A 26,405-nucleotide genomic window follows, 5' to 3' on the forward strand; every position below is an offset into this window, starting at 1 on the left:
TTCACATGGTCAAGGCAGATCACTCTCGCGCTTCAAATGGACATTCGATCTCTTGCTTTGAAAAGGCACGTCTCTCTCTTCCGCTCCTGGTGCTCCCTGTATTACATTCGCTTTTCAGTTTCAGTACTCATCGTACAACACCTGTGGCTGCTAGTGTGAAATCGTATTTTAGACCTCTTTGACTTTGTGTGCAATGAATTGATTTCCATTTGTATGCATGCTTAAGTAGGCGTAGGATGTCACGTGTATTGGACAGAAGAGACGCTAAAATAATAAGTCCAGTCTCCATGATGTGCCCTAGTAGTTAACAATAACAATAAAGCTTTTCTTAATAGGCTACAAATTTATGTAATTCTTCTCTATTTTTTTCTACTCTATTTTAAGATGAAATGCGTAGTTACAGAAAAATTAGTATCTGTGTACCCCTAATAATAGCATTAGATAGCAATTTGCAGAAGAATACATTGTCTTGTTTTGGCACTGCTCTTCTGGCGGATGAATCTCCTAATTTGAGTTTACGTTGACGTCGCCTGTGTGTGATCATGACTGGAGCTGGAGTCATAACGTGCTATTTTCATGTTGATATTATGTTGTACGATTAAACATTTGAAATGGAAATATTACTTAATTTGATGAAAATAAACAACACATTTAGATATTTGAATTAATTTTACACTTAAATCGCTTTTCTGACTCTACACTCAAAGCACATTAAATGGAGAACAGGGGACTCTCCTCAGCCACCACCAGTAGATCTTAATATGATTATTCAAGAGTTTTATCTATTATTAATTTTCAATTTAAGAAGTTAATATGGGGATAAAATATACTTTATTAAATGTAAAAATAATATGCTTAAATATGCAACATAAAAATTACATGAAGTCAATTTCAGAAGTCATACATATTGTTTATGTATATCACATGCTTACACTCTTGTCACACACAATCTATTGTAATGTGCCAAACTTGAGGGCATTATGTGATGTGAACCAACCAGCCCCATTGTGAAGCAAATGAGCCTCGGTGTGGGAGAGCCCTTAAATACTCCTCCCTGCTGTCCTAGTGACTCTCTCTCTGTGGGTTAAACCCACACACTTTTTCCCATTTTGATGTTTCAGTATAATGATACACTGGCAATTTTTTGAGCCTTTGTTTGTTTTTGCAACTAGTCTAGTAGTTATGTGAATTAGTTTGGTTTAATGCTATCTGAAATTAGGCACATTTGATTTACCCATCACTTTCCTTGTTGTTTCAGAAAGCTGATCCTTTAGTAGGACTAACTGTAGCCTGGCTGTCTTTTTAGAGGGGTTTTCCCAAAAATAGCACTGAAAGCAGTTCCATCCCAAGAGGGTTTAAACCCTGTTGTGTGGGTCATGCTCTGACAAAATGCTGTTGTCAGGGAAGGATTACTGGTGTCAGAGGTCAACAAAGAAGAATCCCCAGTAATGCAATTGAGCACAGTTTATTTAGTATTATACCATGCGTTTTGTCAGTGAAACTTTCTGATAAGATTAATGAATGTGAGCACATTATGTCACATGTAAATGGTGAAAACCATTTCTGCTTGTTCTAGGCTGAATTAGAATGCTGGTGGTACTTCTATAACAGTCAACTCTAGTTTCAATTTTAGTTTCTCTCCATAAACTTACATATAAATAAAGGCTGTGCAATGTGCAAGCCGTGTAGAGATGAGTTAAGAGATTACATTTGTTTTAAAGTAAAACAAACCTACATACAGACCAACAGAGGCCCATCATTTGATAAGATCAACCTATGCTAGGTTGATGGGTTTTTATTTGTTTGAGAAAAGAACATTTTCATAAGCTTTGGCTGAACGTTGATGATCAAAAATCGGGTTCCCATGGAATACTTTTAAAACCTATGGCACTGTTTAGCTACATTTCTTTTATTAAGAAACCTGAGTGCATAAGTGAACTGCAGAATTATTTTTAATAAGACTAATAAAACTTTTATGACTGTACTATTTTGCTTTTTCTCTGTGCGGCTGCACTTTTACAGAGTGAAGTAATACTGTTTTTGTATATATAATGACAATATCCTCATTAGTGGTGCTAAGGCATGCAATATTATTATTATTCGTCATAGGTTAGGGGTTTGTTCAAATCCCTAAAACTTAAGTATTAGACTTCTTTGCAAAACTTGTCACGCCGAATTTATACCTCACATATGAATGGGCTAATACTTTTCGGACTTGGGATTTCCCTGCCTGGTGGATGGGAAATGGGTGAAAATGCTCTTATAAACTTGCAATGATGCAGTAACTCAAGCCATATGTAGGGATCACAATAATGTCATGGAGACTTCAACATGATCGCACGGAAACTCGACATGTTGCTACCGAATGGTACCCTGACATTGACCCCATTTTGCTGAGTAACAACACCCAGTCTACTCCGGGCGATGTGAACATTCTAAACCATTTTTTTGTGTTGTTGGCAGTAGCAGTGCCAACAAAATGGAGCTGGACACCGGTTTACTGTCGGCGCGACGCGCCACAACGGACACTTCCAGTGCAGATGGCATCTTTGATTTTAGTGGGTTTTATTGCTTTTGATGCAATGCACTGCTTGTGTTTGGTATGGACAGGGTGTCACTTACAAGAGCCATCTCCCATCAGACATCTTTGCATTAAAGAAATAGTTCACCCAAAAATGAACATTTTCTCATCATTTACTCATCCTCATGCTATCCCAGATGTGTATGACTTTCTTTCTTCTGCTGAACACAAACAAAGGTTTTTAGAAGAACATCTCAGCTCTGTAGGTCCATAGAATGCAAGTAAATGGGTACCAACATTTTAAAGCTCCAAAAGCACACAACGGCAGCATAAAAGTAATCCATGCAACTCCAAAGGTTAAATCCATGTCTTCTGAAAGTGATATGATAAGTGATAAGTCTGGATGAGAAACAGATTAATATTTTAGTTTTTTTATATCAATCTTCATTTTCACATTTTTCTTCTTTTGTTTTTGGAGATTTGCATTGTTCATGCATATCCCCACCTACTGGGCAGGGAGGAGAATTTATAGTTAAAGAAATTAAATATTGATCTGTTACTCAGAACTGTTTCTACTGGTCTCATGGAAACCAGGAAGTAATCATGTTCACGTCAGCAATGATTGCATTTTCCTTCTAAGATTACATTTTTGCACCATGGATTGGCAGGTTTTGGTTGGGGTATGGATTAGGATGAATTGTTTATAAAATTTACATTTATTTATAACCATAAACACTCAAACATCTTAACAACCATATCGGAATGCCTTGGCTGCCACCCACAACATGCAACATGGCTTTGTGTTTTGCAAAGGCTATTGATTTTCTTCAGAAAATATACAAATCTAATTTACATGTTCTTTTACCATTATGTAAAGATGTTTACGTTCAGTGTTGGGGAATCCACTCTCATCAAGAGAAGGGGCAGTTCTCATCTCCTCCCACATGAAAAAGTCCAGTGAGTATCAGAGCGTTGAGAAACACCTCTCTGATTCTGACTCATTCACTGCACTTTAGAGCTCTCTTCACACTCTGAGGTGAGTCTGGATTGTTTTTTTTTTCATGCCCGTGATCTTTCCTGTTACGCTGCAATTCACACCTGCTCTATATGCAGTCCTCGCTGTATGTGAGACCTGCTTTGGTGCTGGCATGGCGAGACCTCTTTGGCAGAATTCAGTCTAGTTGACAGTGCCAGGCATTGTTGGCTGTGTGCGCGTTTGGTTGCCATAAGGTTCCTACTAGTCTGGTTTGGCTCTCATCCCTTTTTCTCACAGTATGCCGTGTTTGCTTTTGCCTGCTGCACTAGTTCAGAGTCTGCTACCTGTGTGTTTTGTGTATACATGGCTGTGTGTTTATTTGAAAGAGTATTTCAGAATGCTGCTGTAGTAACTGATGTGTTGAAGGTGAAGTGTGTAATTTATATGCATCACCAAATGGAATTGCCAAAAAAAAAAAAAAAAAAAAGTGTTTCTGCTCTGATTTTCCAAAATAATCCTACTACCCTCCCCATATCTTTTGCCATGCCTCAAACACGCCATTGTTTGAGCCTGAATTTGTTTTGAGTTTGCCATTGTGCCTACAAACTTTGGGAAATCAAACTACTTAATGGCTTACTTATAACTGTCTCTGCACATTCAACTGGGATAGGAGAAAGTACAGTATTTTAACACCCAAACACATTACACAATTCACCTTTACTGTTTCATGAAAACCATACTGTAACACACAATGCATCTCATTTCTGAAATAATGCATCCTTATTTCCTTTCCTTGCTTTCTTTCCTTTCTTCCTAGCTCCTCCCTTTCAGGAAATGAAGAAAGGATGCAAGGAAAGGAAACGAGTATGGAGGAATCGAAGAAACATTGCTTTGTAAAATGGAATGTCCTTCTCACTCGCGTGTCACTTCAGAAAGCGGACTCCGCACAGCTGCATTACAATGGAGTGCATGCCGTTATATTTTTGAAACTCGATTAATTGATATTTTCATAATAAATCTAGTAATACAAGATGCACTGTTGAAGTATGTGAGAGTTATAGTTTATTTAAACCGGAAAGGTAAAACATTAATTAAAATATTGTGTCAGATGTGAAGGGGAGGAGAATTTCTGCATTTCTCAATTTAAGAAATGAGAAGCACCCATAGAAACACTGTTTATTTATCCCCAGACAATACCCACTTTTTCATTACCTTGTCATATCCTTCTCTGCTCACGCTTCACCTTTAGCTGTGAAACAATCTGCTGAGATTTAATTTTTCATTTGACGCTGCACCAAACCTAAAATGTAGATCATGCAAGCCTGAAACCGCATCATAACCGCTTAGAGGCTAATTTATATTTACTGCGCAAATAGGCTTTGCATAGTTCGCCTACAAGTTGCAAGAGTGTCCAGATACAGACCGAAACTGAACCAGACAAGAAGTCAGGATCCAGACACCATGTTCTGGACATGAAACAAGACAGACTGAAGAGAGCACGGCAGGGAATTCAACTGAAACCGTGCACTCACACAAAGACAATGAAACACAAGACAGACAACAACTTTTGTCAAATCCAGGGCTGATTTCTCTTCCCAGTTCGACCTTGTCAAAGAGCATTGATGATTGGTTAAAACTACTCGTGGGTATGGTTTGGACGTGACTTTTTTATTTTTTTATTTACGTTGCTCGTTCCAGCTGAGTTGTTGTTACTGTACCTAGGTTACTGTCGTTAAAATGGATAACTGCGAAGCCCGTCTCAGAGATTGTGCAGAAGTATACTTTTCTACATGATTTGCAACCCAAATTCTACAAAGACAGCGCAACCACAACAAATGAGTAAAGAGAGAGATTGGAGTTTTTAAAAGTGGAAGGGGCCGTGACAAGTTTAATAAAGCAAAGAAGCGACAGTGCTAACAACCTGCATTATCGGCTTTACTTGTAGCTGGAACAGTACATTAAACACTGTGACATCACCATAAACTAATTTTAAAACAATGTCACACGTAGTATAAACGCAGGCTTTGTTTGCCTTGGGTGGGAGTTTGGCTTCTTCCGTAGAATAAATCAGGCTTAACATTTGTGTGAATTATTATGGGGTTCTGATATTAAGCTTGAATTCTCTTGAAAAGATCTTAAGATTTGATTATACATTAATGGGTGACTACACATCCTGTCCTTGACTTTTAGACTTGAGCTGAGGACTTCTCAGAATATATTTTTAATCACACAAGAATCTGAGTCACATGCTCTTCCATCTGTCTGTTTTCGGCAATGCTTTATGTTCTTTAAATGGACAGCATAAGGAAATCTAATCAGTGTACACAAACAGCTTTAAAACAGGCCATAATAGTTAAATATTGCACATTTTGACTGGTAGTCACACCTTTGAGGTAATCTATATCTCCGCTGTGAGTGGTTATTTTCTTTGTATGTAGTATGTACACACATAATACGAAATGTGGTTTTGGTTAATTGTGGTGTTATTTGGTAATTGGTTATTTGGTTAATATCCACTTTCAATCTTTTTTTTTTTTTTACAAATGCACAGCATGCAGGAACTAATAGTTTTGTAGAGTTGTTTTGGATTATCCACAATATTTGATACATGTTTGATTTGAGTTAGACTAGTAGGCCCTGTGTTATATTTTGTAATTTGTCATGGAGGGGCATTTAGACAGCTAGCATTTATACAAAAGTTATTTTCTTATTTTCATTTTTACTACAATAAAAGAATAAACAGTGGTGGTGGTGTTGTTTTTGTTTTTGATCATCTTAATATGGAAAGTTGGTTATTATTTTGGTCATCAAAGTCAATTTAACCTTTTACCTGGCCTCTAGCACAGGATAGCAGAGATAACAATCAAGTTCCTTGCAGAAAAGCAATAGTTTGGTTGAGTTTTTATTGAGAGTGGACCCAGCTACTGTAAACATGCTCCTAATTTGTAATTGTCTGGAATAGAAAAACAACCAAGAGGATTGTGCTAAGACCACACAAATAAATTGTATGCTGAGAGCATGGAGATCGGCAGCAGAGAGTTGTGTATGTATACTGTATGTGTCATGTTACAAATGCTTTGTCAATGTAAAGCTACTTGATTCTTGAATCTTGAGAGAGGTACAGCAGGTTGCATAGCACTACGGGCTAATGACCAGTGCCCAGTAGGTTTCTGGTGTTAGAATGACAAACAGGTCACCAAGAGAAGAAAATGAAATGAAACTGCTGTAGGACTTAAATGGCAGGTCAGAAACCAAGCTAGTAGTTAACAGGTTGTATTTCCTGTGTGAGATCACTGTGCAGCATCTGCTTGCTCTGAGGTCACTGAGTTCAGAGCTTCTTTACAGGATGAAATTCTTTATAACATTTAACATAAATGCCATAACATTACATTTATGCAGTTAGCAGATATTTTAATCCAAAACAACTGTGCATTCAAGTTGCACATAATCAAACCCATGACAGGAACTAATAATGATTCAATTACACTCTACTTTTTGAAGTTACAGGACCAGAAACATATGATAAGAACTGAGTAAAATATGCTTATTTACCAACTAAATACCTGTTTTTTGTTTTTGTTTTTCTTTGTAGGGCATGAGAAGGATGTGAGCAGTCCCAAAAAGACAAGTCATCGTAATCTTCTAAATGAAGCTCATCCTTTTTCCTAAGCTTGAGTCTGAGGTAAATCACCCTATGCAGTGGCACACTCATGAACCTACTCTATTTCTGTCACCCCGGAGGAAACTTTCATGGCTCTGTCGTTATAGAAAGCGATCCTTTGTAGTTTTCCTCTATTGGGCGTTCAATTACAAGAAACCTCAGGTCTCTCAACGACGAGTGAAAAAACAAAGAGTGAAATTGTGTGGTAGAACAGATGAACTCTTTGGGGCCTAGTTCATCAAAAATACCCAGCATTTCCTGTGCTCTCCTTCACACATCTGAAACCTCAGCACATGAGCAATTCTGAGAATTAACATCATAGTGTGACATTCTTTTCATGAGGAATTAACCCCTCTGACACTTAGAGAAAAGCTATGGGTTTTCCATATTAAACTCTAACCCACCACCAATTTGTAGGAAAATGAAAGCAACACTCAACGTGAGCGAAGCACTTGTAATCATTTCTAAAGACTGGCTAATCCCACAGTGTGAATGAGTACGTTTGTGTGCATGCCTTTAAAAGTAACAGTTTACCCAGAAATGACAATTCTATGTTATTCTTCGTATTACTTTTTTTTTCTGTGGAACACAAAAGCAGACATTTTTGAAGAAATGTGAACTTCAAAATTAATAGATGCAATAGCACAGTAAAATAATAATAAAAGTGGTCCATACGACTCATGAGCTATATTCCAAGCCATCCAAAAATAGCTTTGAGCAGAACAACATTACCTAAAAATCTTCTTTCTGATTCGTAAATTAATCATACGAACTTGTTTTATGAACTGGATCAACAGATTCATTGAAAAGGTCCAACTTGACCGATTCGTTCACGTCCCGGACATCGCTATTTCTTCCATGAACGTACTAAGGAGAGCTAGTGTGGAAGATCTTCAGTGACTAACAGGTTAAATTTCTATCTGTTCCTCACACCAGCTTTCAGGTGGTTTTAGAAGACTTCAGAAGTGTATAATGCACTAGTCGTATCGACTACTTTGTTTTTATGATGCTTTTTAGGGCTGCATGATATGGAGGAAAAGTGCAATATGCGATACGTTGTTGGAAAATGCGATTTGTGAAACGATAATCCTAAAATGATGTCATTGGAGCAAGCAGAACTTCGGAATAAATTCATTTATTGGAATAAAAAAGGACCTTCTATTCCAGAGATCACAAACTTAGTTGTTTTTTTTGCTCCAAACTGCACGTAGACTGAATATGATACACACAGTTTTACATTAGCTATTTAGCAGATATAAAAATTCTTCTAAATTATTTGTATTTTTTTCTTAAAAGCAATGAATATAAAGTTACTTTCACCAAATTGTGAAATATCCTAAAATAATTTGTTGGAAAATATTTTATTTTAACACTGTAATTCATGTTTGTATTAATTTCAAAATAAGTTAATTCAGTTTGGGACTTTTATTTTAAAAACTGATGTCCAGAAGAACGTAACATAGACATTAGCTTTCTGCTATGGTTTAACATGCTTGTTGTCAGTCCGTGCTGAACTTGAGACTGAGAGGAATGATTTCACAGACAATTCATTCATTAAAACCCAACCTTTGATGAATCCACACAGACCACAGTGGCTAATAAACAAGCCAAGTTTGAGTTTGTATACCAGTGTCTGGTCTGATTATTATCTGCACACACACAAACCAAGTGACAATTGCACGGCCGGGATATTTTCTGCTATTTTTGTCTCTTGGAACGTTACTGTATTAAAATCATTCAGTAACACTTTATAATAGCTACACAGTATAAAGTATTTGTAAAGCATTTTTATATAGTTAATTGATCATTTATAAATTATTGTTCCTACATTATTAATACATTAATAAGCTACATATAAATCGTATGTTATTTGTTTAATTCGCTTTAGCAAATTATTTATTATTGTTTAATAAGTTCATAAATGGGCAGTTGATAATGTTTTTTTTTTTTTTTTTTATCCTTAATGTTGTTAATCATACCTAACATGTATTTTAGTTGATGCAAACCAGTGGTAAAGAAGTGCTTATGAGAACATTAAGAAAGCATAAATTCATAGTTAATAAAGATATTAAATATGTAATACACATTTCTGCTTAATGTGTTTATTAATGTTTTAGGAACACTTACTATTAAATAAATTAATGCTTAATAAAGGTCGTAATAAAGCACTTACTAATGGCTAGCTAAGCATTTTGCGTGACCTAATCTAAAGTGAGAACTATATATGCCTAATTAAACATTTATTAACATGGTTCAATAGTAAGTATGGCCAGCTGGCCCGGGGCCAGTGTGAGAGTTTCGCCCTTTCGGGCCAGTACTGCATTGTCACAAAATCTTCAGATTTTGTAAATGTGTTGTACATGTGTCCTAGTCTGACTATTAAACCACAGCAGCCTGCGATTTCATTTAAGAAATATCCAGTTCTCTTGTGTTGCATGCTTCAAAGTGATGTGTGAAGGTGATGACCCACTGAAAACATCACATTATGACTTCTCATAACGCTCATTTCATGCTAAGCTTGCAACACATTCTAGACTATTTATTTAATGAAACTGCAGCCTCTTACGATGTAACAATCAAATGACCACATAGCGAACTGCTTATCCAGAAGTGTGAAACTTCTGTCAAACAGACACAGAAACTGACACAGCGATCCATCAAAATAAAAGTTTGGTTTAAATTATGACAAAAATATATTAATACTATTAATACTGCATAGTAAAATGTTATATTCATTTTAATAATAATAATAATAATAATAATTATTATTATTATTATTATTATGATTATAAATATTATTATTATTATTATTATTACTACTATATCAGGAATAATTATATTTAAGCAAATTTCACAAGCAAGTGTGCTGTTGTACTGAATGTACTGTACATTTTTGATAATAATAATAATTAATCTTTTAAACATGGAATTCAGAAAAAAATTGTATGGAAAACAGAATTTGGGGAAAAAAAAGCAGAATTAGGAAAAAACATATTTCATCGGGTCCTATTTTTTTTGGCTTGCCAGCTTAAACTTTTGAATTTTCTTTGAATTAATAAAAGTTGTTGATGTATTGAATATATAATTTTGCTCATTGAAACTTTGGCTAAAAATAGTTTTCTGTGAGAGACAAATGTCTTCCTGAAGGGGGCGCCTCCCGGCCTGAATCCTGAAAGCAGAATTCTTTGTTGATCAGCATTCAAATCTTAGGACGTTTTTGTCGTACTGCAGACATTTGTTCATTAAATACTGTGCTTATATAATTTTACTACAGGGATTGGTACCTGATTTTATTACATAAAATGCCCTATTCAGTAACCACAAACTACTGTTATTGTTCCATCCGGCCCAGCGCTGAGAAAAGTAACGTACGGTGTGACAACGTCGCTTGTACACTTCAGCATCATAGTAAGGAAACTTTTGCTAATGAAGTTTAATAGGCACTGAATTTGGAAAACATAATTTAAAGTCAATAATATAACATTACATGCTCTTTCCTATTTCTGTTTTTGTTTTTTTATGACCGTGGTGACGTGCTTCCTGTTTCCAGATCGCGCGCAGAGAAACTGTAGCGAGATTTTTGGACTTTCCTTCTGGAATTGGATTAAGTTTAGTGAAATATTTATAGTAGGTCCACTGGTGAAACTGAACTAAACAGTAATTTTAATTGGCAGTAATGAGAACAAGTCTGCTCATAAAGCTTAATAGAATGGAACATGCTAAAGTGGGGTTTGAGCCGGGGGCGGCGCTAGGGCTGGGCTACCGGGGCTTAAGCCCCTAATGTTTTCAGTAAAGCCCCGAATGTTTTATTACTTGTACTCATCACTGAGTTTTCATGCGCAGTAAAATAATATCCATTAGAACCGCAGATCTGCTCTCTGCACATCTAACAGTGTCTACTTACATTGTCATTCACTCCTGACAAGAATCACCCACTGATATTAGAAGTACTGACTGACATGTAAACTGGCCAGCCATCGATAAGAATTTACAAATGATCCAGCCAATGAGATTAGATCTTTTGGATTTAAGCTTGATTGCCAGAGACAGATGGTTCGTAGGTGTGTACTTCGATTCATTTGAAAATTGAAATGGACTTTTCAAAATTCTTAAAGTAAAAAGTAAAACAGCCTCAGCCAGCACTTCAATGGAAAGATGTGGCTGCTTCAGACATCTGTAACTTACTGTATAACTTACTGATTGCATTGTAATTTAGCTATAATACCCGATCCCGCAATTTGTTGCTGAACAATGTTTAATTCTACTTGTGTTTTGTGTGTGTTATGTACAGTATGTACGTGTTTGTATAAAGTAAGAATAGGTTGTATAAAATTGAATATGTGCATGATGAATGGGTGAAGAGTTTTTAGTTATTATAGAGAATCTTTATTCATTTATGTATTTATTCTCACAAAAAAAATCATATTGTGAAGTGAAGGTTATTTATTTATTAAAACAATCATAGAGGTAAGCTTGCCATTTTGCCATGTCACAGATGAATCAGCTAGAAGAGAAGAAACTTTAGGAGAAGAAATACAAAAAGGGGCAGAAAGTGAAGGGGATGATCTAGGAACGTTGCAGACAGTCCCAAAGCAGGTGAAGCTTCAGCTGTATTCCTTTACTCGGTGGATCACAGCAAAAAGCTTTCAGTAAGAATTGGCTAGATGCATTTCAGTGGCTTGAATACTCAGTATTAAGAAATTCTGCATTCTGCTTTTCATGTCATCTCTTTGGGAGGCATCATATTAGAAACTACAAAGATGCATTAACAAGTGCAGGTCTTTAGAATCATTCAAGGAGCATGAAAAATAGTAGCCTTCATAAGGCTTCCATGACATGCTGGAAGAGCTACAAAACAACTCAAACACATGGCGATATTGCAGAACAGCTGCATAGTGCCAGTGTAGGAGAAATAACTGAGAGACGTGAATACATCCATCGTGTTGTTGCTTTGACGTCATTTCTGGGGAAGCAGAGGATCACATTCCGTGGGCATGATGAACAGAGCCAGAGTCAAAATCAGGGCAACTTTCTTGAGTGCATGAATCTTCTCACACAGCTTGACCCATTTCTACAGCGGTACAATGCTCCTCCGTCCAATGCTACCTACCTGTCTCACTCATCGCAAAATGAAATGATTGCATGTATTTCAGAGGAGGTCAAAGAAAACATGGTAAAAGAAATGAGAATTTCAAACATGTATGCTCTGATGGCAGATGGGACAGGCACTCTGAACAACTGGCAGTATGTGTGCATTATGTTACACCTGAGGGCAGAGTCAAGGAAAATTTCCTTGGTCTCTACGAACTGGTTGGTTTTGATGCACAGTCCATCACTGATGCAATAGAGCAAACACTGCAGTCACATAAAATTGACCAATTGTGTGTTGCACAAGCATATGACGGTGCTTCAGTCATGAGTGGAGGTGTGGGGGGCGTACAGGCCCGTTTCAGAGTACATCATCCAGAAGCAGTATACCTTCACTTCTGTGCACATGAATTAAATCTTGTGCTGTGCCATACATGCAAAGGCCTTGTGTGAGGCAAATAACATTCCAGAGCCTTCTGTAGGTTTAAGATGGAAACAGAAGAGGCTGGATGATTATGTGGTGGAGACAGCATGTAGGACAACCTCAGAAATCAGTTCTTCAAATGACTTCAGGTGTACATTGTACTACCCTTGCCTTGACCGAATGATGCAAGGTGATTGACAATTGTTTCTCGGGAGTAGGAGTAGATCTTATGGAGGGCATTCAAGCCTGCCAATGTGATCATCAGACACCTTTCTTGATGATGAATCCCTCAAGATTCTTGCCACACATTATAAAATAGAGTTGCAGTCAGAGGAGCTCCTGGGTCGCAAAAAACTTCTTGAACAGAAGGAAGGAGAAAGTCATAGTCACACACATGACTTGACGTAGTCAGTGTGTTCAAGCTGTTAGATACTGACCCCCACACTGAGTTCAGTATTTCAAGTAGCACTGACAATCCCAGTTAGTAGTTGCAGCTATGAACATTCATTTAGTGCCTTGCTTCGACTGCATACATGGTTAAGAAACACAATGGACCAATACAGGCTTAACCGCCTGGCAGTGATGTCCATTGAGAATGAGCATTTGGCTGCTGTTGACCAGGAGAAGGTGATAGACAGATTTGCCCAAATTAAATCAAGACGATACAGTCTTATTCTACCACCATCAAAGCAATAGAGAACCAGACTCAGACAGAAATGGGATGGAGGGAGGAGAAAGGCAGATAAAAACCACTTTACAATAATGTTTTATTTGTTAACATTAGTTAATGCATTAACAATGAACTAACAATAAATAATGTTTTTACAGCATTTATTAATCTTTGTAAATGTTAATTGATCGAAATACTATTGTTAATTTTTTGTTCATGTTAGTTTGTAATGTATTAGTATATGTAAAAATTAACATTTACCAAGAATAATAAATGTTGTAAAAGTATTTTTCGTTGTTAGCTTATGTTAACTATTGCACTAACTAATGTTAACAAATTCAACCTTATTGTAAAGCATTACCACGAAAATAAAATTCAGTGCAGATGAAAAAGAACAGGGTAGTGAAGTGAGCACACCAGAAGAGGAGAAGAGTGTTAAGGGATAGTGAGCAAAAGGAGTGGAGAGAGGGGAGGAGAAAGGAGAAATGGAGTGGAGGGAAGAAAGGTAAAATGTGTGGAAAAATGTATGGAGAAGACAAAGGGAGGACATTAAAAAGAAACAAGAGAGGAGGAATGAAGACGTTAGATTAGGGAGAAGATGACAGGTGTGGATGGAAGAAGAGAGAAGAAATAAATGGAGAGAGAAAAGGAGAGCAGCCAACAAAAATGGAAAGGAGAAATGTTATGATGAGAAGAAAAAGCAGTGGAGAGAAGAGGGAAAGCAGAGCCAGGACAAGACTTCATGAGGCAGGGACAGCATAGGAATGGTGCAGAGACTTCAGAGGAGATGTGAGGTATATTTACAGTGCTAGACTGAATAAATTATCGCTGTTCTACCAGGACTAGAGTGTGGCCAGTCAAGCTTGATGCAAAAGAAAAGTGAGAGACAGAGACAAAAAAGTGAGACGGAGACACAACATCAACAGAATAGAATATGAAACAGAAATGGACTGATTTTCCTGCTTTCAATTGTTGTAGCAGTGCACATGTTGAACTTTACCTGTGTTGTTACTTTGGTCACACTTTTTACTTTGGTGTCTTTTACTATTGTGTACTTACATTAAATACATACAATATTATGTATTTACTGTGTAACTACATTTTGCTCTGCAAAATCCTCACAAGATTCACATCTGCTGCTACTGAGGTTAAGGAACGGGTAGGTTAAGAAGTATAGGGTTAGGGTTTTGAGTTAGGTTTTAGGATAAGGGTTGGGTTTGGCTTAGGGGTAAGGTAAGGTTATTTGAGGGTACTTTAAATGTAATTATAATGCAACAACTAATTTGTACCTAATAAGTAAATTCTATCACATGCTTAAGTACATAGTTGCTAAGGACACCTAATATAAAGTGGGACCATTACTTTTGTTTGTAAATGTAACATCTTGGAATGTCTGGTATTCTCACTTTGTGGTCATGCATTTTTGTTGATGAGTATGATAATCAGAGGATGTTCTGTAGGCAGCTTCCTAATTAGACAAGCAATAACAGCTTGGTGTCATGGCTCTAGATTTGTAGGTTTTAAACATGCTCAATGAGTTTGATTACAAGTTATAGCAGTGAGCATTATTAAGGATGATTGAGGATGCATGTCTATAGTGGTGGAATAAAGCAGGTAGTAGATGTGAAAAGTTTTCAATTCAACTCAATTTGACAGAGTGACATTTTTATTTATTTTAATAGGCAATAACTGAAAGATTTAACTCGCGTTTTAAAAAATGAAGACACTTTGCCGATGTAACTTTTAAACATATTTTAAAGTGTATCTTGTGTATTATGACACATACATAAATGTCTCTGGGATAAGCCCCGGATATCCACTGACCCTAGAACTGCTCCTGGTTTGAGCAATTAGAGGATCTCTTAAAATGAACTGTGGATTTTCCTCTCTCACTATTATTCCTGTACTTTTTTGTTTTGTCTTTTTTTTTTTTTTTTTTTTTTTAAGAAGTTTTAGTGTCTGTTTTGAGTCTTTTTGATTAAGATGTTGTGGAGATGGTTATTTTCAGAGTAATAGATCATTAATAAATGTTTAATTAGGCATATACAGTTCTCAATTTAGATTAGGTCACGCAAAATGCTTAGTTAGCATTTAGTCAATGCTTTATTACGACCTGTATATTAAGTAATAATTGCTTTACTAGAAAGTGTTACTAAAACAGTAACAAATACATTAATTACATTTAAATGTAAATCCAATTAATTACAAATATTTCTTTATTTACTATGAATTCATGCCTTGTTCATGTAAAAAAAAAAAAAACACATTATCAAACTGCCTATAAATGAACTTATTAAATTATAATAATTTACTACAGTGAATTTAAACAAATAAACTATTTGTATGTAACAAATGTAGGAACAATAACTTTTAAATGATCAATTGACTATAAACTAATGCTTTACAAATACTTTATACCATGTAGTTATTATAATGTGTTACCAATCATTCTGTTATCACAAGCCAAGTCATTTTTATTTGTATAGCGCTTTTCACAACACACATCGTTTCAAAGCAGCTTTACAGAAAATCATGCTTTAACAGACAATGAAACTGTAATATATATATATATATATATATATATATATATATATATATATATATATATATATAAAGTCTTAGTCATCATTGTTTAGTTTGATTAAAATATGATTGTAAATTGTGTATAAAAATAAATAAGTAAATAATAATTGTATTAAGAACCCCAGTGAGCAAGCCAAAGGCGACTGTGACAAGGAACACAAAACTCCATAAGATGTTTGTTAATGGAGAAAAATATCCTTGGGAGAAACCAGGCTCACTCTGGGGGCCAGTTCCCCTCCCATTATGAATATAATGCCAATATTAGTATTTATTTATTTATTTATTTTTTATTTTGTTTTTGTGTAGTGCAAGCCATGGTTTAAAATTAGTAACCTAAGTAATATTAAGGGCCGGTGTTTAAACAAAGATTTTGTATGAATTGTAAGGATTAATGATAATGTCTTTGAAGTCCATCCTGGAAACAAATACAATAATAATGGCATAGATGCCATTCAATTTATTAAAGCAGAGTTTTTGATTATGGGAAGTGTTTTGGGTTCTGGCAGACCTAACTAAAGCAGCATAACTATGAGTTGATGGATAAATTAGGTGCATGCCTGGCTAAATAGATGAGTCTTTAGTCTAGACTTAAACTTAAATAGTGTGTCTGAGTCCTGAAAAGTGTTAGGAAGACTATTCCATAGTTTAGGAGCCAAATAGGAAAAGGATCTACCTCCTTTTGTGGATTTAGATATTCTAGGTACTATTAACAGGCCAGAATTTTGAGATCGGAATGAACACGATGGAATATAGCATGGTAGAAGGTCACATAAGTACTGGGGAATTAGACCATTCAAAGCTTTGTACATAGTTTACAGAATTTTAAAATTAATATGAAATAAGACGATAAAATGGGGCTAAGATGATCATATTTCTTGGTTCTACATTTTGAACCAATTGAAGTTTATTTATTGAACTTTCAGGACATCCTCCCAAGCCCTTGCGGTATGCATTTTGCGATATGTACATTTGCATATTTCAATAAAATCGATATATCGCCCCTGGTCCCCACTCAATTTCACTGTATGGAAAAGAGCAATTTAGACATTCTTTTAAACTTCTCCTTTACTGTTTCACCAAAGAAAACAAGTCATATTGGCTTGGACAAAAAGAAGTGTGGGTAAATGATGACTGTGCTGTGGATGGCCTGTGCTTTGTTGGAAGATAAAAGCAGGAAGTGCACTCCACCCAGATATGAACCATAATGAGTGACAGAGATAGGTGAGACACAAGAGTGTTGTAGGGATCAGTGTTGAGTTATCTCGCCAACAGAAAAAGCTTCTCTTTCTGATAGTGCTGGCAGATCTGTAGTAATCTCATTCAGACTGCGCTGCTAGGTAACAGTCGTGGCTCTTGAAAAGCCAATCTCAGTGATCCTCCTGAACAGACAAACCCAAACACCAGCAAACATTAGTGTTATCACTCCACTCATGCAGGAATCTGTTGGGAAATAACGGGCTGACGTTAAGAAATAACTGAAAGTCTCTGCTGGGGTTCGGAGTACTGTTTTGTTTTTGAGAGCTGGTGGATTTGCATACAGATGGAAGTCTATGGTGACAACAACAAAAACTTGGAGATTAAATGGAAACTTGCACTGTCTGTCTCTGATTTCAGGAACTGCATAACTTTAAAGTAGTTTGTAACCAAGATAAATGGAAGATGGAGGAATCAAGTTCTCATTGTTCTCAAGTCAGGGAACGTTTTTCATTATTTATTAGCCCTCGTGTCATTTTTATACTCTGTATTTTCTTTCTTCAGTGAAACGCAAAATGAGATGTTAGGCAGAATGTCTCTGCTTTTTGTCTTACAGTGGATGGTGAATGGTAACTATAAAAGTAGTCCATAGATCCTGTGCCCAATATTCCAAATTATCTGAAGCCATTTAATAGCTTTAAGGAAAGGACTACCATTTTAGCCATTTGTTACGGATGTTCACTTTCGTCAAAGCTCTCAAATCACTTTTGTGCTTGTTTTCAGTTAAAAATGGGGACTTTAGACCTGTCGTTGACCGCATACCATTGATTGTCACGTGTCATGAGATCAAGTTTGAAAAACACAACAACATTTAAGATTTAAGAGCTAGGACAGAGGGAAGATTTTCAGTAAACAATGACATAAATTTCTGTCAGTTCAACACATTGTATTTAAAAGACTTGGAATATAGCGCTTGTTGTATGGATTGCCTAATGATACTTTATCGCTGCTCTTTGAACTTTAATATTGCTTGGTGGTATACCGTATCACAATCCACTTTCCTTGTATGTAAAAACTTAAAAAATAAAAAAAGAACTTACAAATATTCTGCCTACTATCTCCTGTTTTATTTAGTTGATGACAGAATATAAAACAGGTTTGAAATGACATGGGGTGAGTAGGGCTAGGTATTGATACAGATTTCCTTTTTCAATTAGACTCTGATTCACAAGCTCTCGATTTGGGTTCGATTTGAGTCAATTTAATTTGGGGATATTTCAGTTATAATGTATATTTTGCTTGCATATGAAAGCAATTTGAATATTGTCAATACCAAATTTTGTAACCACAACAAAATAATACTAATTAATTTTAGTAAACATTTGTTTCAAGTTCACAAGTAGTTACTGAAGTCAAGTAAATAGTCTGTACTAAATTAAGAACAAAACAACTAATTACAAGCAATAGAACAAATAAAAAAGCAATAGGACAAAGATACAAATGAAGAAAACAGTGCTTTTAACAGCAGTATCAAGTGAATTGAATGTTATCAAGTAAACATTCAGAAATTGAAAAAAGTAATGAACTAAATTTAACAAAACAACTAAATTACTGGTCTTCACTGTATGATTGTTTTTCTTTTCTTTTTTTTTTTTTTTTTTTTTTTTAAAGCTACAAAAGTTATCCAGCCAAGACCATTGAGTTGTTTTCTAGTTTTCTTGTTGTTGTTGTTTATGTTGATATTGATTCATTTTGATGGCATACTAGACAGTAGCAGGTCTATAAGGCTGCATTTACACCTTAAAGCTGATGTATGTAACTTTTTCTATGTTAAAATACTGTCTCCTATCCAAGCTTAATATGCAGAGACAGCTATTAGTAAGCCATTCATAGGTACATTTTCTCAAACTGTAAGCACTCTTTTCTGTGGCGCTTTGAAAATTTCTCTGTTTGTTTAGAGTGGCCCGCTTAGACCCACCCCAACAACAATACTCAACCAATGGTGTGAGTTGGGAGCGGGACTATCTCTTTGTTTGACCAATGGCAGCGTATTCAGAAAGCTGTTTTGAAAGCAAAGTTTATTTTTGCTATTCCCTTTGGTGGCGCTAGTGTCGCAGAAATTACATACTTCAGCTTTAAGTCCAATATTTTGATAAACCATAATGTTCACTTTATACATAAATGATTGAGTTTACATAAATACTTCACTAAGAGAGGCATTTTCATGGAATTGTGAAGTCTATTTTAATGTTTAAGTGCATTACTGCAACTCTGCGAGCTAAGTCTGGGCAATAGGACTATGTAATCAGATATCGAGGATATCTGACAAATATCCAGATACTGATATCTACGCTCATTAAAAGGCGATGTTCAACAATATCGGGAAATGACAAAACGATGCAGCTGAGAAGTCGGCAAAAATATTAAATAGTAGCCCAGGGGGGCCTGGGTAGCACAGTGAGTGTTGACGCTGACTACCACCCCTGGAGTCACGAGTTCGAATCCAGGGTGTGCTGAGTGACTCCAGCCAAGTCTCCCAAGCAACCAAATTGGCCCGGTTGCTAGGGAGGGTAGCGTCACATGGGGTAACCTCCTCGTGGTCACGATTAGTGGTTCTCACTCTCAGTGGGGTGCGTGGTAAATTGTGCGTGTGTCGCAGAGAGTAGCACGAGCCTCCACGTGCTGGGAGTCTCGCAGTGTCATGCACAACGAGCCATGTGATAAGATGCGCAGATTGACTGTCTCAGAAGCGGAGGCAACTGAGACTTGTCCTCCTCCACCCAGATTGAGGTGAGTAACCGCACCTCAATCTGGTGTCTCAACAGAGGCTGTCTCAATTGGCTCTGTGGGGGTCATGCCATCTGTTGCAGGGCTCCCTGTTCTTCTATTCTATTTGCAAAAGGAATGTTTGGGAGTCTAAAATTTATATTTCCTAATGACACACTAAAGCTGAAGATATAAATAACAATTTTAAATTATTTTAAATCTTATGTGTCTACGACATTTGCACAGTAATTTATTTATATATATATATATATATATATGTGTGTGTGTGTGTGTGTGTGTGTGTATTTTACACACTGCTTTAGCTCGCTACTATCACAACTTTCCTCTATATCGTTCTGTAGTTATTGGAACAGCTATAAAATATAGTCATGAAAGCAATAACAATGGCGTATTTCGTTGTGAATTAGGCCTATGTGAATTTTAATGATACAAGACGGTCTTATGCACACCATGAAAATTTGAGGGATTTTCATGCAGCCAGATGCATTTTCCAACTTGGTTGATATTGAAGAGGTTGAAGGCTCTATTATTTAATATTAAGAGTGTATATACAGTCATGTGAAAAAGAAAGTACACCCTCCTTGAATTCTATGGTTTTACGTATCAGGACATAATAAAAATCATCTGGTCCTTAGCAGGTCTTAAAATTATGTAAATAAAACCTCAGATGAACAACAAAACATGACATATTACACCGTGTCATGATTTAACAAAAATAAAGCCAAAATGGAGAAGCCATGTGTGAAAAACTAAGTACACCTTATGATTCAATAGCTTGTAGAACCACCTTTAGCAGCAATAACTGTAAGTACTCATTTTCTGTATGACTTTATCAGTCTCTCACATCATTGTGGAGGAATTTTGGCCCACTCTTCTTTACAACGTTACTTCAGTTCATTGAGGTTTGCGGGCATTTGTTTATGCACAGCTCTTTTAAGGTCCCGCCACAGCATTTCAATCGGGTTGAGGTCTGGACTTTGACTGGAACATTGCAACACCTTGATTCTTTTCTTTTTCAGCTATTCTGTTGTAGATTTGCTGGTGTGCTTGGGTTCATTGTCCTGTTACATGACCCAATTTCGGCCAAGCTTTAGCTGTTGGACAGATGGCCTCACATTTGACTCTAGAATACTTTGGTATACAAAGGAGTTCATGGTCGACTCAATGACTGCAAGGTGCCCAGGTCCTGTGGCTGCAAAACAAGCCCAAATCATCACCCTTCCACCACCGTGCTTGACTGTTGGTATGAGGTGTTTGTGATGTCCACTCCTGGGAAGATTGGCAACTGTCTTGAATGTTTTCCACTTGTGAATAATCTTTCTCCCTGTAGAATGATGGACTTTAAATTGTTTGGAAGTGGCCTTATAACCCTTCCCAGATTGATGGGCAGCAACAATTGCTTCTCTAAGACCATTGCTGATGTATTTCCTCCTTGGCATTGTGTTAACACACACCTCAATGCTCCAGACCAGCAAACTGCTAAAACTTCGGCTTTTATAGAGGTGGTCACACTTGCTGATGATCAGTTAATCAAGGGCATTTGATTAGCAGCGCCTGGCTACTACTTAGCCTCTTAAATCCTATGGAAGCAGTAAGGGTGTTCTTTTAGTTTTTCACTCATGGCTTCTCCATTTTGGCTTTATTTTTGTTAAATAAATCATGACACGATGTAATATTTCATGTGTTGTTGTTCATCTGAGGTTGTATTTACCTAATTTTAAGACCTGCTAAGGACCAGATGATTTTTATGATGTCCTGATACATAAAACCATAGAATTCAAGGAGGGTGTACTTTCTTTTTCACATGACTGTAACTCAGTTGTCTGACATGATCCATAACTACGTTTAACTGAAAAATTTTAAGCTGCTGAATCCATCTTGACTTAATTTGACAGGAAGCACAAGCCCAAAGAAAACTGAATCTGAGAACATTGTACAGTCTTCTGTAGGGAATTCTCTTGCATACGTTTACTGTGAAACTTGAGCAACAGTGTGTCTGTGCTACAGCTGGACAGGCTCTACTGTGCTGTGCTGTAATGGATTATAAAATATTCTGCGGCAGTGGAGCATTTCAGGTCAGTGCCGTGATTATCACACAAATGTGGAGTAATGTCTTAAAGCCTGAAATGAAAATAAGCAGATGATCTGGATCAGTTACTGCAAGAGCACATCTTGACTGCTGTCTTTTTTTAAAGTAGACCCTCTGTTAACCAGACACTGCGGTCGCCCGGTCTGTTTCAGTACGTTCTGTCAAATTACGTAGAGGAATTCTTGGAAAAATCCTTCTTGGAATAATTTTAAATATGGAATTTTTACAAGAGAAATTTAGGACCCTCCTCATGGTTTGGTCACTACTTCCCTCTATTTCTGCTGCTTTATCACTTTATCGTCTCTTTTAGGAGTGCTAGTACAGACTATGCTGCACTTGCATATTTTACAAATGAGAGCAGAATTTGCAGAATCTGAACTATGAAGGTGTAAATCTGTTTGAGGTTTTCTTCTATGCCGTAGTCAGAGCTGTTGTGCAGTGGGTAACGCTTGTGACATAAAGAGCTGAAGAACCACAGAGTGGACCTAGTTTCAAGTCCAGACTTATGTCCCAATCCCATTCCCCCTCTGTCTCTAATCTTTTCTCGACTGTCTTAAAAATAAAGGCTAAAAAGACCATAAATAAAATTTGGAAAAACCATTCAGCATTTGTCAGTCACTATTAGGGTGCACTAGAACTCTTCATTCTTGGCTGAATTGACACACACTTTCTCATTACTGATATTAAGCCCTCGTTAACCTCCCTGAATGGCTCATTCTCACACCCTAAAAAGGAGTGGGGATGGATGGGTCTTTCTACATAAAGATGAGATGGTCATAAAACTGTGATATGGAATGAATTCACACTTCAGATCCTTGATGCTTCGTTTGCTCAGCAGTGAACTGAAGGTGAGATGAAAGTAGCAGAGTGTCTATAAAGAAATTTGGAAAGTGAAATGAGCAGTATCAGTGTAACGGCTTTGACCTGTTCACTGTTTGACTTTCCATAAATGGAGATTTTGGGAGACATGAGAGAGGAAAGGGTTGATATAATTTTCTCTTGGATTGTGCAGTCATTTTTTATTGTTTTATTTTTTTAATTGAATTTTTATTTTTTATTTGCTATTGCACCTGTTAGAGCCCATGGTGCTCGATGTCATAAGTTCATTTTAGTTTGCAATGAAAATGTCAAGATTTCCTCTGTCTGAAGAAAGTGTAACTTTCTGAAAGTTAGTCTGACTGTTAATGTTCTTTGGAATTGATGTAGCATACTTTTTTTTTTTTTTTGCTAATCTGATCATGAAGAAGGTGGGAAATGTCATGTTATACATGGTTGTTGAGAAGCGCAGGGCATGTGTACACAAAGCATAAGCCACTTTCTCTCAAAATGTAAAATAGACACACACAAGCTGGGTTTCAATCCAACTATTTTAAAATCCAATGCATTTTGGAATTACACATCAGAAATCCTGAATAGAAATGCTCCATATGTGAATAAACTCTCAAATTAAAATGTAATGCGCTCGGCATTGTGGATTTTCTAGAGTTTCACATAAGTTAAAATGTACGTTAACTGTTTTTTTTTTTTTGTGCAAAACGATGTTTCTTGACCATTTGTGCATGTGTTATGAGTGCGTGATAGCTTGATGTGACTGGCCCAACGAAATGTCCGACCTTGGCACACAACTCTTTGAACATAGCCTTTGACATTTGGAAGTGTTTTAGCCACAGCTGGTCATTTAAGTGGGTCCTCACAATCCGCCAGAACAGTTTTGAGAGCACGCACTCCCAGGTATGTGGACGATGGTGGCGTATGGGCGTCGCAGCCATTTCAGCCCTCATGATATCAGATATTACACTTATTCTGCCACGTCTCCTGGCAGCATTTAATAAAACAAGGTACAGATGCTCCAATCCTGCAAATTACTCAGCAAGGTCATTCAGCTGCTTCATCATGACAAGGCGGCTCCCTCATGATAATGCATTGCGCATACGTAGTGGATGGAAATGCACAATGATTTGTATTTTAAAATTTGTAGTCAGATTTTTAGAAATGGGTTTAAAAAATGTGAAACATTTCCATGGAAACCCAGCTACAGATGCTCCCCACTGTTAGGCTGTTCTCATTAATGGCACTTTCAGTATAGAACGATATGTATTGCAGAAAGTTATTGGAATTGCTTTGTTAAATGGTCTGGCTTGTTGAATTCATGAATTACACTAATGTGAATGGGTTTTACGGAGTCGTTTGTAGATCTTAAGATACTGTTGAATATCTAGAATTCCTTCATCAGTTGTGGTGGGTGCTTTGTGATGTTGGTATACACAGAGAGAGAGAGAGAGTCTGTATTAGTCTATATAAAGCATATTGCAATGGTTATGTGATGATTCCCTTTGCTGGCCGTTGGCCAGTCCACACCATCTTTTTTATTGAGTTTCTCTCATCTCCAAAAAAAATGAATGACTAAAATCTGCTTCCCGCAGTTCACTTCAGCCCTGTTATATCTCTCCATCTCTCTGCCCTGTTTTCCATATTAATGTTAGAGATTTTTTTTGTATAGATTTGCATGTGACAATTTACAGATGAAAAATTATTTTAATCTTAATTTGATTATATTCATACATTCTAAACTCTGACGTCTGACATGTTTTGTTCTGCTGACTATGACAGTAATCACATAAAGTGCAGCTGGCCATTCATCATTGTTAAATTACATGATTCTGTATTAGGGAATACAGGCAGTTTTTGTTTACTCAGTCCTGTTTACAGGTCACTTTGTACTTTCAGGTCATGCACACACATGTTTACTTGTTTTCTAGAATTCATCTGGGTATCAGTCACTCACCCTGCCAATGAGGAATATGTTGAAGAGGCCGTTCTGTGCGATAAGAGCCTGCCAGTGGACAACCTGACCTTCAGTGGATTGGACTGAATTTGTACAGCGGTGAGGCAGAGATCACGAGCCACTTACCTGAGATAACAGTGACCCGCTGAACATCATGAGTCATACTGACATTGACAGCACTCACAACTGTGGCGGTGATGTCACCTGCAAAGCTAAATGGGTCAGAAGCAACTGAATGTGTAATATACTTCTCTTAAGTAGAGACACTTTAATCAAAATTAGAGATTTGGTGCTTGTAGTCCATATCTATTAGCTTTGAGGCCATCTCATGTTAGTGTTCTAAAAGTGGACCATATTAACTTTGAGAAGATTTACACATTCACAATTAACAGTCTTTAGTCTCTTCTTGGAAAATGGACCAAATCTTGCACAATCTTGCACTCCCCATTTTGTCCAATAAAATTTTCTCTAGAATGAGAATGTCCCTCCCTCTACCTACTTCTGACTGGCAAGTCTTTGAAGCAGTGACCTTGTGGCCAATGCCAAAACTTCCTGTTTCAATAGGAAATACCTCAACACAGGAAAGAAAACTGTGCTTGTCAAGCAAATTGATTAGATTTTTAATAAAACTAAGAGCTTAAGCACAATATGCACAGTTTAATACCAGTGTGACCCCAGTGGGCCGTAATACTAACATATGCATATTAATCTGTGACCGCGTTTGAAATCTATGATAACAATAATGATAATGCCCTTATGTTTTGATGATTAGGAGAATGTACATATATAACGAGATGGCTTAAGTGCAATACAGGCTGTTCCTCTCTTGTGCAGCGCATTTTCTAATGCAGCCTCAGAAAAGCACGGGTTAATGGAATTGCTTCAGGTCTGCTGTTGGGGATAGAGATGCCTTTGTTTAGATTAATATGATGGGAGAGGGTATTATAGGAGGGCACGGCCAATCTGGCTAGACTGTTTCGTCAGTGGATTCTCTCATAATCCTCTTTCTCTGACTGCAACCTTCACCATGTGACAGCTTCTGTAACAGAAACCATGAATCTCAGGCCAAAAGACAGCTAAGGGCTTCATGAATTGTAAACAAACTGAAATTCATTATGAATGATGAAATAAATGCTGATGCAGGAACACAGGTCTCAGTTTGTGTGTCTACTTGTATATGTGAATGGCAGTCACAAGCTCAGCAAATATAAAAATGCACTGCATATAAACTAAATCTTTCTACCCTAATTGCAGACTGATAACAATTGCATGTCCGTCCTACAGGAACGTTTGGATGGATGGATGGATGGATTGGTAGGAAGGTAGAGGGATGGGTAGGTAGATTGGTAGGTGGATGGAAGCGTCTGCTAAATGTAAACACTGATTAATTGATTTTGATTGATTGATTGATTTGATTGATTGATAGATAGATAGACAGATTGATTGATAGATGGATAGATTGATTGACATTACCATAAATAGACAAAATTAGATGAGTTAACATTACACAACACATTTTAGACTGACTCCCTAAACATCTTGCTCAGAAATTTCCACCCTCTTATCCGAATGTCATGTGCTTTCCCCCTTTGCAGTGGAGAGGCTCTGTATCAGCTATCCCAGACTG

The 26,405-nt window shown here is 36.8% G+C and overlaps 1 long non-coding RNA gene across 1 annotated transcript in view; it reads left to right on the forward strand.

Moving 5' to 3' along the window:
• The window catches only part of LOC127441433 (uncharacterized), a 114,396-nt gene extending 88,414 nt beyond the window's left edge, over positions 1-25,982 (forward strand). The window contains exons 2-3 of the long non-coding RNA XR_007897304.1: positions 7,090-7,179; positions 24,753-25,982. This is a non-coding gene — a long non-coding RNA (uncharacterized LOC127441433). The remainder of the gene's footprint in view (positions 1-7,089; positions 7,180-24,752) is intronic.
• Positions 25,983-26,405: the final 423 nt, after the last annotated feature.

Source organism: Myxocyprinus asiaticus, chromosome 5, assembly GCF_019703515.2.
Source record: "Myxocyprinus asiaticus isolate MX2 ecotype Aquarium Trade chromosome 5, UBuf_Myxa_2, whole genome shotgun sequence".
In the NCBI taxonomy this organism is placed as follows: domain Eukaryota; kingdom Metazoa; phylum Chordata; class Actinopteri; order Cypriniformes; family Catostomidae; genus Myxocyprinus; species Myxocyprinus asiaticus.